Source organism: Canis lupus, chromosome 28 (assembly GCF_048164855.1).
Source record: "Canis lupus baileyi chromosome 28, mCanLup2.hap1, whole genome shotgun sequence".
Taxonomy (NCBI): Eukaryota; Metazoa; Chordata; class Mammalia; order Carnivora; family Canidae; genus Canis; species Canis lupus.
The window spans coordinates 21,979,756-21,992,204 of NC_132865.1; the positions used below are offsets into that span (position 1 = coordinate 21,979,756).

Genomic DNA, 12,449 nt, shown 5'->3' on the forward strand with positions numbered 1-12,449 from the left:
AAAAGGAGTAGAGTACTGACACTTGCTATAAGTGGAATGAATCTCAAAAGTATGTTAAGTGAAAGAAGCCAGATACAAAAGGTCACACATTTTATGATTCTACTTACATGAATTATCCAGAACAGATAAGTGCAAATAGACAGAATGTAAACTAGTAGTTACCCACAGCTTATAGCAGAGGTATGTGGGGAATAACTGCTTACTAAATAAGTAGTCTTCTTTTGAGGTGATAGAAATAGTTTGGAACTAGCTACAGATGGTGTTTGCGTAATACTGTAAATGAACTAAATGTCACTAAATTGTGCCCTTTATTTTTTTTAAAGATTTTATTTATTTATTCATGAGAGATACAGAAAGAGAGGCAGAGACATAGGCAGAGGGAGAAGCAGACTTCTCTAGGGAATCCCGACGTGGGACTTGACCCCAGAACTCCGGAACCATGCCTAAGCCAAAGGCAGATGCTCAACCACTGAGCCATCCAGGCATCCCCGAATTGTGCCCTTTAAAATGGTTAATTTTATGCTTTTGAACTTTACCTAAATTTAAAAAAAAAGGCTACATCACTAGAAAATTCCCAAATTAAAATGCAAAGAGAAAAACAAAATGAAAAAAGAAAAGTACAGAATATCATCTAAGAACTGTGAGATAACTTCAAAAGGTCTAGCATATATATATATATATATATATATATATATATACACACATATATATTTATATAAAGATGGCAATGAAGCAACTGAATTTTAAATACATTTTAACATATTTAGGGTTTGGACTCCTTGGCTGCGGGCATCTAAATATGACTCTGGCTAATCAGGGAATTTGGGGAAGAATATCAAAGAAATCACGGGCTTGATGAAGGCTAGAAAGCCAACCTTGGCAACAGGATTCCTCAAGGGAGCTCCAGACAGCAAGGAAATAGGAACAGCCTCACAACAAAAAGAGTAAAGTCAATTTTTCCCTGCTGTGATGAACATACTCCCAACTATTATTTATTTTCAGCCTTCTCAAAATCCAAAACCTCCAATAAAAAGTGTCTGCCTCTGCTTAGTTCATGGACACTCACTGGCTGTGAGGGGAAGAAGTAGGACAGTCTGGACTTCTAAGGTTTCTGACCTTTATGGGGAGGCAGGCACTGGTCCTCTCTGCCCAGCTGCTGGTGGTCTCAAGAGCTCAAATGAAAGGCTTGCAAATGTAGACTCAGAATTCTGAGGAGGGAGCATTCCTGCCAGGGCCCCCTGGTATGCCTAAGCCCAGCTCAAGAAGTGCTGCAAGAAGCTGCACAGCAGAACAAACAGCAGCTGCAGGGGTGAAACGCCATTCCTGGGGCGCTGAAGACAAGAAGAGCAAATAAGCCTCCTGTCTCCACCTAGTGCCCTCTATAAACGGGAAGTCAGCTAGCAAGGGAGACACGAGAATCGGCATAATCCCAGCCCCAATGTCACGAGCCAGGTATAGCAGTGTGAATGAGAGCTGACAGACAATTGCTTCATCACTGGTACGTCATTCCACCAAGACCAACACATGGAATGAAGGAACTGTCCAGACGAAATTGGGTTGCCTGGAAAAAAGCAAGATGTTTTGGTTGCCCAGCAACCAAACATGGGAACATGAGAACTCCAGAAGACTAGGAAGAGCCACCTTCTAAGTATCTAATAAAAGATAGCTACTTCTCACAGTTTCTAAAAAGGTGGCAAAAATACTCTGATTTTTGAATTTAAGAGGTTGGCTCAGTAATGGCTTTTGGGAGAAAATCTAAAAATGATATAATGCTTTACCCACTCAATGTATGGCTCCAGGTATATGGAACACAGAGATCAAAGAGCAAGCATAAATTTGAGAATTAAATGCTAATAGAGTTCATTCCAAAGTAACTGGTGATGGGCATTTTCGGAGCACATGATAGTAAAGGAAAATCTCCTTAGAAATAGTCACTGAAGGGGGCACATGGGTGGCTCAGTCAGTTAAAGCATCTGACTCTTGATTTCAGCTCAGGTCATGTTGTAAGATCAAAGAAAGAAAAGAGAAAGAAAGAAAGGGTTATTGGAATTCTGTATTTTTAAAGTGGCTTTGGAGCAATTATAGACTGAAGTACCAAGACTCCTCTGTAATCAATGTTAAAGTTCTGAAAAAGGACACAGCAAATGCAGGTCAGACAGGGACATGAGAACTGTGACACATGGAAAAGTTGACAAGTGACAGAGACAACCAAATCTAACAAGGACAGAAGTAGCTCCTCTACATCAAGCTAAGCATTCTACCCATCACTAGGAGAAGAATCCAAAGTTAATATCAAACTCAAAAAAATAAAATACACATATTAAACTAAAAAAACTTAGTATCAAAACCTCGTAGTATATTAGTGGCAGTTGTTAATATTTGCTTAAATTAAATATATTGCCATGGCTCCCAAGCTAGTGTCGGACAAATGTGGTTTGGAGAGGCGCATATGGCTGTAAGATGTACTCCATGAAAGGTAAAGTATTCTGTGGTCTGCTGGGAGCTTTAGGATTCACACTGGCAAATTAAAGAGCCTGAGAGTCTTGCCATAAAGAGAAATGCTTACCTTTAACTCAGTGCATCCTCCATTTATTTCAACTGAAAAGCCTGGTTTCAATAAACATCTCCCTGAATGTTTTTTTTTTTTCCAGAACATTTTCCCCAAATTCCAAAATTGGTGACCATTCAGGGAAAAAAAAATAGGGAAAAATAAGGATTTACTAAATCAGAATTTTTATTCTGATAACCTAAACCAACCTAAATATAATTTGGCTAAAATAAAAAAATGGACTTCTTCTAAGAAGATGAAATACCTACTGATGTATTACGTAATTAGATAAGCACATCTCTCATTGATTAAAATCTACAATTTTAACATATTCCAAGGTAATTTTATTCTACCTGATTGTTTGAGGAAAAGAAGGGCCTCTCTATATACCTATTTTGAAAGCAAAGCATAAAATGACCCCAAGTTTCTGAAAGTTCTCAGATGGTGCTTTGTAAATGCATAAAATATACATGCTTGTTCTCTCTGCCTCCCTCCTTCCCTCTTTTCTTCCTTCTCTCTCTCTCTCTCTCTCCCCCCGCCAAAAAAAAACTTACTCTTGGCTATTATCACCTTCTGTTAAAGGGTTGGAAAGCAAACTCACAATTTGGGTTAAAATGGAATGTAGTTTCATAGATCTGAACTAAAGTGGCAAACTTTTAGGAAATACTAAATGGCAGAATAACATTTCAAAAATTTTGAAAGCCCAGATTAGTTAAGAATGACAAATAAAACTCTGCTTTTATGGAATGCAGGCAAGTTAAACTTCATTTCAAAAAGGTACAAATTCTTTCTTTTTTGAAAAGCTGTATTAAAATAAATGAATTCCAGTTTCATATTTTAGTTTCCAGATGCTGCCTCCAGCTCCAGACATCATTGGAAGGCTGATCACCCTGTTTTCGTGTCATGGGAGAAGCACTACGTGATGTGAGAATTTAAGTCCAAGAGAACAAGATCTCTGCTTAAGAAATGTGTAAAGGAGGGCACCTGGGTGGCTCAGCTGGTTGAGTGACTCTCGACTTCAGCTCAAGTCATGATCTCAGGTTCATGATCTCAGGGTTCTGAGATCAAGACATCATCTGGCTCTGCACTGAGTGCAGAGTCTGCTAGTCCCCTCTCTTTCACCTCTCCTCACAATGCACACCTGTGTGTGTGTGTGCACGCGCGCACGTGCGCACCCAAGCATGCACTCTCTCAAATAAATAAATAAATAAAATCTTCTAAAGAGAGAAATATGTAAAGGAGAGTTGTTAATATTAGAGTAACTGGCAATTAATATATTCATATAGCAATTTATAGTTTATAAAATATTTTAAGTGGTATTATTTCACTTGGTTATCCAAAGAGCCCATGAAAGAAGTTAAGCAGGTGCTATTACTATCTTCTCTGTTTTGCACTGAAGAGACTGAGTGAGGTTACATGGCTTATCCTGGAATGCACAGGGATAAGAGGCAAGAATGACCTAAATCTAACTCCAGATCCTGTGTTCTTTTCTCATTCATCCACTGTCCCACCTGGGGGACATCTGAGCTATGGCTCAGATTCACAGCCAACTATTCACAGCCATCAACTCAGTAAGTAAAGTCTTAACTACACACTTAGAAAAAGAAATCATGTCACTTTTAAGACTAAAGAATCATAAAATTGCATTTATATGCTGAAGAAATTTTTTAAAGATTTTATTTATTTATTCATGAGAGACACAGAGAGAAGCAGAGACATAGGCAAAGGGAGAAGCAGGCTCCCTGCGGGGAGCCGGATACAGGACTGGATTCCAGGACTCCAGGATCACGACTTGAACTACTCAGGTGCTCTTATGCTGAAAATTTTTGGTAAAGAATTTTATTATATTAAAAAATCTTAAAAACATTAAAGACTCCTTGAATAACAAACTTAAATACATTCATAAAATTAATTTATCTTTTAAAAAGAGCAAACAATATAAATGATATCTCAATTAGTTGGCTTTTTAAAATAGTAAACATTAATGTTGGATTCCTTTATATGTATAAATTTATCATATAATTTATGTAAATAATTTGAGGAGTTCCATGCTTTCTTCTTATACTCTTCTACTACTATCAACAGAATGCTAGTTTCTATATAAAATCTTCTAAATTCTGACTGTTAGCTATCGTCCAAAAGTGTGTATCAATCGTTTGCCACTTTCAACACAGATTTGAGGTTTTAACAATATTCAGTGGCAGAAAGTCACCAAGCATGCAACAAAATAGTTTCAACAGTCATAATCTATAAATTCACTAAAGTGTCTAGATACTAGCTAATTTCTGTCAGCTACAAAACCCCATGAAACACTGAGACAAGCTTGTATCATTAGGAGAGAGAAAGAATAGATGGTTCTTTAATTATCTCTGCCTATTTAGGAACACACAATTCATTTATTCCTTTACTTGATAAATATCTAATATGTTGACTGTTAAAGATGCTAGTGAAAACACAAGGTTTAAATAATAGAAACAATGCAAAGGCATGTTTACTAGGCAGATTTTATATATGACACTAAAAATATGTGAGTAAAACCATTCCTTTCTTTATGGAGATGGCAGTCTGGCAAAAGACAGAATAATTGTCACAGAAACTTAGATATAGAAGCTACTTAAGGTAAGTTTAAAACCCAGTTCAGGTGTCAAGATTTAGAGATCATTACCTGTAAACTAGAAAGAACATGTAAGTCATGGCTAGAGAAGGTGTTGAAATCCAGCTCAAGACAGGCACATTCAAGATTTGTACTTGTACAAATAGTCAGTGCCCAATACAGTCTGTAATCCATCAAGCAAGATCAAGTACATCAAGGCTGTCTGTGGGCAACAAACTAGGAATAGAAGGAAACCACCTCAACATAATAAGAGCCATAAATAAAAAGGCCACAGCTGGGGCGCCTGGGTGGCTCAGTCAGTTGAGGGTCCAGCTCTTGGTTTCCACTTAGGTCACAATCTCAGGGTCTTGAGATCAAGCCCCAAGTTGGGCTCCCTCTCAGCAGAGATTCTGCTTGGAGATTTTCTCCCTCTGCCCCTCTCCCCACTTTCATGTGCTCATGTTCTCTCTCTCTCTCTCTCTCTCTCTCTCTCTCTCTCTCTTTCAAATAAATAAATCAATCTTTAAGAAAAATAAAAATAAAAAGACCACAGCTAACATGATATTCAATGATGAAAGACTGAAAGCTATGTCCTCTAAGATCAGAATAAGACAAGGATACTGGATTGTAACAGCACAGCACCCTGAAATAAGTGCTGGAATTCCTATTCAGAACAATTAAACAAGAAAAATCAATAAGAGGCAACCAAATTGGAAAAGAAGTAAAATTATCTGTTCACAGATGACATGACTTTATAAGTGGAAAACCCTTTAAACTCTACCAAAAAATGTTAGAAATAGTAAATGATTTTAGCAAAGTTTCAGAATACAAAAATTAACACAGAAAAATCAGTTGTGTTTCTATACACTAAAAACAATTAATCCAAAAAGGAAATTAAGATAGCCTCAGCTACCATAGCATAAAAAAAGGAACACTTAAGAATAAACCTAACCAATGAGGTAAGTTTTGTACACTTAAGACTACAAAACATTTGCAAACAATAGTATTTCTTGCTACTTTAGAGAAATCAAAGATACAAATTAAATGCAAGACAATCTGTGCTCATAGATTAGAAGACTTAATATTGTTAAAATATTCTTACTACCCAAAGTGATCTACAGATTCTATGCAATCCCTATCAAAATTCCAAAGGCATTTCTTTTCAGAAATAACATAAAACTGTAAAATTCACATAGAATTTCGAGAGATATCAAGTAGCCAGAACCATCTTGAAGAACAAAACTAAAGGCCTTATACTTCTTGATTTCAAAACAAGTCAGACATGAAGGGAGCCAGCATCTTTCTTGTCCTCATTACATACAACAGGCTGTGTGCCCATGCAATAACTCCAGCACCGATAGTTAAGATGCTCTTCAATATTGAGCAACTCAAGGGCAATTAACATGCTTGCTTTTAGAGGACATTATCGTTTCTTGTTGTTTGTTTTGTTTCTTACCATGAATGGTGGAATTTTAGAATTTTTCTGGCTGTTGTAGTCAGGGATGATTTTCTTAAAAAATAGAGATCTTCTCAAGAAAATGGAAGTTTGCTGAAAGAATACAGTAAATACTACAGAAGTCCATGATAGGGGGGCTCATTGCCCAACAGAATTTCACAGAAGGTGGATGAGAATTAAGGCTCCTTTCTCTATGCCTCCTTTGCATGCTATAGGTTGATGGTTTAGAATTTAGACTAACTGAAACTGCCTGAAATTAGATCTATCTTTTATTCAGTTTCTTCAATTTCATCATCTATAAAAAGGCTAATGAAGTGAAGTGTTTAAAACAATATCCAGAATGGAGTAATCTCAGTATTTTGCAGAGTTCCTTTATCTATAGTCTATTTTTCTCTATTTATTAATTAGCTTCCACTTGATCCAACAAGATGGCTGATCTGCCCATTTTCTGTTCAAAAGCTTGCTGTCTGTAAATCTATGTCTTTCAGTTTTAATTCTTGAGAGAAGTTGATTTACTGCCAGAAATTCTACAATATGCAAAGATGCCCCTTATTCTGGACAGGTTAAGGAAGAACGCATGTCTAATACACAGAAATTATGTTTTTCTCCATATATATACATATACCACTCCATTAGAGAGAGTGAAAAAATTTTCACCATATCTCCCATACTATAATGTACAGTGGGGAAACAATTTATAATGTATTTTTTTAGTGCTCTCAAAGTTGGTGTTTGTTGCAGTTCTATGGATGGGGAAACTAAGACAAAAGATTGACTTGTTCATGCTTCAATGAGAGTAAATGGCAGTACAAGGACTTCATTTTAATTCTGTTAACTTCAAAATCATTATTTTTTCCATATTGTCTCCCTATTAATTACTTAACATGAGTTCACTTTTCCATAAACTTTGCAAAACAGAAGAATTCTATTGGGGCCTTTCTTTTTTTTTTTTTAAGAATTTATATATTTATTTATTTGAAAGGGGGGTGGAGAAAGGGACAGAGCCCAATGCAGGGCTCAACCCCACAGCCCTGAGATCATGACCTGAGCTGAAATCAAGAGTCGGAGACTTAACTATGTGAGCTCCCCAAACACCCCATATGAATTCTATTGTGACCTGAATTATTACTTGCTCTGTAATGAATTTTGATTGCTCCTTGATTTAAGGAATTTCTCCCATATTAACTACTTGCCCTCTCTAATCTTTTGATTGCCTACCTTCACTATTAATGTGACTATAAAATTAGCATCACCTTAACAAAAGAATATTTAGCTGCAAATAAAATAAATAAAAATACATTTTCTCTTTAAAAATGTCTATTTGGGAAGAAGAATTATAGATTATTTTCATTATTTTATTTCCTTTTTTACATGATATTTGTGCACACTGCCTACAGTGTTCTCAGCAAAGGCATAAAATGACTACCTTTAAAAAAAAAGGCATTCTTCCCAGATTCCTCCTTGGTGTTATATTTTTCAATTCTCTATAGAAAATCAATTTAGAAAGAAAAAATAGGGAAAGAGGTGTGAGAGAGAAAGGAAAAGAGGCATGTATTTCCTTCACACAGCTCATTCTTAGAGGTTATGAGAATTCCTTGAAAATAGAGTAGTTCTCAGAAATGTTAGAATTATCGTTCAAATACAATGTACAAGGATTGTCCACTTCAGCCTTGTTTGTGATAATAGGAAATTAGATGCAATCTAAAGCCCATCGTTGGGACACCACTCAAGTATTAACTGCTTAATCAGATCCCTGCAAAAGCCATCCAATCTGAGCACAATCAGCTCCCCCTCTTATCAATCTTAGGATTTTAAATTGACAGGGACATTCAAGAGCACCTAAATAACACTCTTCATTTTATAGCTGAGGAAACATAGCCCCAGTAAAATTATGAGACCTGTTCAACATCATACCTTCAGTTGGCACCTAGTTAATAATCAAATAAAATAGAAGTCCTCTTATTCACTGAAAACAGAACCAGTAGTTGGTTGATAAACAGAACAAGCTAATTAAAATATACAATCATTAAAAAGTATTACAATTACATTTTTTCTTAATATATCTAAATCTATGCAAATTCACCTTTTTTTTGTCACTGTTGGACCAAGGGTTTCTCTGAGAATGGGCCCACTGATTGGAGTTCCAAATCTTCCTTCCCACATAACCACATGTATAATGCATTTATGCATTGCTTATGATTTTCCACTATCATTTCTTTAAGTGAATAAGGAATTTTGCAAAGCAATCTAAGGGCAGAATCCTTTTAGAATTTTATCACCCATTTTCCATGTTTTATAATTGTCTCATGGCTACTTCAACAGCAATTTCTTTTAGCAAACACTTTTGAGCCTAGTGAAAGCATTCAACTTGGTCTTAGCACTTCCATTTCATTATTCCACATAATATTTAATTAAATAACACAATAACAATAACAATATGACTGGCAAGCAGAGATTTCAGATAAACTAAACTAACTCCAGGTAAACACGCAACTCACCTAATGAAAATAGATGTACCCAGGCATACTAGGAAGAAGGATGCTACCAGCAGTTATCTTTCAGTGTATCAGAGGCAACAGTGAGTGTTATTTATTCGTGGAGGGAATGGCAAGCTTCCATTAAACTACACAGTCAGGTAAGTAGAGACTGGCCAAGAGAGCTTCTACTGTAGTTGAACTTAAAAGTAAGTTTTCTCAACTCAAGATTCTCTCCACCATATTTGGATTAATCTCTAGCCAAGTATGTGATAACAAATTTAGTGATATCGGAGTACCTTGGTGGCTCAGTGATTGAGCATCTGCCCTTGGCTCAGGTGTGATCCCAGGGTCCAGGAATAAAGTCCCACATCAGCCTCCCTTCAGGGAGCCTGCTTCTCCTTCTGCCTCTGCCTCTTTCTTTGTGTCTTTCATGAATAAATAAGTAAAATCTTTTAAATAAATAAGGAAATTCAGTGATATCTTAAAAACAGACTAAATGTCTTAAAGGCAGATGCCTATGTTTTCTTATCCAATGACATCTGCAGAAGGAGGTTGAAGCAACTGGGACATGCCATTAACAGCCCTGCTTATTCAGCAATTACCGTTTTCTTTCTAAACTTTCTATATGAGAATCGAATGCTAATGAAAGTAAATCAAAATGTTACATCTGTATCAGTTAGGGTTCTCCAGGGTAGATAGAGAGATGATAGATAGGTGATGGTAAATTCTAAGGAATTGGCTCATGTGATTGTGGGGGCTCGCATATCCAAAATCTGTACACTTGTAAGGGAGGCTACCAAGCTGGAAACTTCAGGCAGGCCTTCTATGTTACAGTCTTGAGCAGAAGGCAGAATTCCTCCTTCTTCTTTTGGGGCGGGGTCGGGGGGGCTGTACTTCTAAATCCTTCAACTGATTAGATGAGACCCACCCATGTTATTGAGGGTAATGTCCTTAAAGTCAACTGAGTGCAAATGTTAATCACATCTACAAAATACATTTACAGTAACATCTAATATTTGGCCAAACAACTAGGCACCTTAACCTAGCAAGCTGACACATAAAATTAAATATCACTATATCCTATATGGCAGAGTACATAGGGTGATTTTAAAGCAAAATTGGAATTATTGATTAAAATATTTCAGTCATATCCACTTTCTGTATCACCAAAAACAAATAAACAGGTTTTCAGTCAAATTAGAGGCAAACATTTTCTAAACAATCTCTTTTATTCTATCCTAGGTCCCTGTGCTTTGTATCCAGTTGGCTTATCGATAGAAGCAATTCATGCTTTAATAATGCAAATGCTATACATTGATTAAAACAAAAAGATGCCCTTGGAAACATGTGCCTCATTTGTGTTATATCAGAGGAAGGTGGGATGCTTTCTCTATAATCATCTTAGAAGTTCTAGCAAACTAGCAAAAGTCTACCAAGAATCTAGTTTTCAAGATTTGTTGGACTTCCAATCAGATATGGGAAAGAAAATTTAGGAGCTTGGTAACTAGAAGAAACAGCTCTCTCTAAGGAAGAAGAGGAGCTAATGCTATGCATAGAGAAGTTCTCCAACCAAGCCTTGAAAGAAATCAGCTCAATTTCCTTAAGAGAGAAGATTTTAATAAAATTTTAAAAGTTAGCTTATGCTTTGGGGAATCTAAGAAAATAATTGTGACAGAAGTGGGGATAGAGCCCTCATCTCAGTGAGTGTGACATCATAGCTCTCTGAAGTATAATAAAGAATTTGGCTGGCCTTTAGCTTTCTTGTTCTTGGGAGGTAAGTTCTGAATCCTTGAGATTTCCCAAGTGATGGGAATGTCTTTGTTATTTATGGTTTATGGTGAGCCCCAAGGGCCATATCTGAGTTTGGGAGGGGCGCTGGCCATGCCAGAAAAACCAATCATGTATATACAATGAAACCCCAGTGGAAAGTCTGGACACCTGAAGCTCAGATGAACTTCCTATTTGTTGATAATACTGATATGACAGAAGGAATCATAATTATCACACTTTCCTGAATTCTAGGAGTCATGCTAATTACCAAACCCGAGATGGGTAGTGGGAACTTCCATATTCGTAGCCAGTTGCTCAGATGTACAGGTGACTTGGGGCACCTGGGTGGCTCAGTGGTTGAGTATCTGCCTTTGGCTCAGGTCGTGATCCCAGGGTCCTGGGATCGAGTCCCGCATCGGGCTTTCCACAAGGAACCTGCTTCTCCCTCTGCCCGCGTCTCTGCCTCTCTGTGTCTTTCATGAATAAATAAATAAAATCTTCAAAAAAAAAAAAAAAGTGCAAATGACCTGGAAATCCCCAAACTTGTGGCTGGTGTCAGAAATGAGGGCAATCTTGCTGGAGAGTGCCTGTGAAGACTGAGCTAACTCTGGGTTACAAATACAATTGTATTACTCAAAGCAGGGTCACAAGGACAGTAGGAGGGAAGTGAGGGAGCTAGACGCATAGGCAACTTTTAGGAATTTTAGAATTCAGCGATTTCATTTTACATGAAATATAACATAAAAAATATATTAAAAAATAATTAAAATGTTCTCACATCCCCAGATTAAATATTAAATATCATTTTTCTTTGAGAAATCGAAAGGCTTTTTTTTATAATTTTGTTTTTGAAAGAATTATCTAAGTTTTGAAAAATTAAAAATAACCCATTTATTACTAATAATACCTTTTTTGGTAATCATTGTGATACTTGGGAAATCTTGAGAAGAAAAATCCAACCTAAAAATTATTTTCACATGTAATAAAGTTTTTATGGATTCTAAATTTAGCATTTAATGAAGTTGACATGATGCCTCAGGTGTCTCAAGTACCTAATATACAGATCAGTTCTGCTTGGCAACCCAGTGATTCTGTGGGATGGGAACAGAAAGTCAACATTAAGTACCCGTCTTAGTCAGCTCAGGCTGTATAATGAAGTACCACCAATTAAGTGATTTAAACAAAAGAAATTTATTTTCTCACAGTTCTGGAGGCAGGAAAACCAATATCAGGGTTTCACAGGTTCTGTTCCTGATGAGAGTCATCTTCTTGGTCTGCAGACAGTTGCCCTCTCACTATATCCTTTCATGGCAGAGAGAAAGAGAGAGAGCTCTGGTCTCTCTTCTTTTAATAAGGGCATTAATCTATTGGATTAGGGCCCCACCCTTATGACTTTATTTCCTAAAGACCCTATTTCCACATACAATTATGTTGAAGGTTAAGGCTTCAACATATGAATTTTGGTGACAGGCAATTCAGTCCATCGTAGTACAGGGTGATTTTTTTTTATTATTAATTTATATTTTGTTCTTTTCCGTTTCACACTGTAAACAAATGGCTAAGCCTTTGGGTACCTTCTCCTCTTAGGTACTTGTATTGTGGCAC

General features: G+C 36.7%; 2 long non-coding RNA genes across 2 annotated transcripts in view; one reads left to right on the forward strand and one right to left on the reverse strand.

The window, feature by feature from the left end:
• The window catches only part of LOC140619980 (uncharacterized), a 54,615-nt gene extending 53,064 nt beyond the window's left edge, over positions 1–1,551 (reverse strand). Inside the window, exon 1 of the long non-coding RNA XR_012019737.1 lies at positions 1,117–1,551. This is a non-coding gene — a long non-coding RNA (uncharacterized lncRNA). The remainder of the gene's footprint in view (positions 1–1,116) is intronic.
• On the forward strand, positions 1,228–10,643 carry LOC140619981 (uncharacterized). The gene is made up of 3 exons (XR_012019738.1): positions 1,228–1,452; positions 3,390–3,472; positions 10,317–10,643. It is a non-coding gene; the product is annotated as an uncharacterized lncRNA (long non-coding RNA).
• The last annotated feature ends 1,806 nt before the right edge of the window (positions 10,644–12,449 follow it).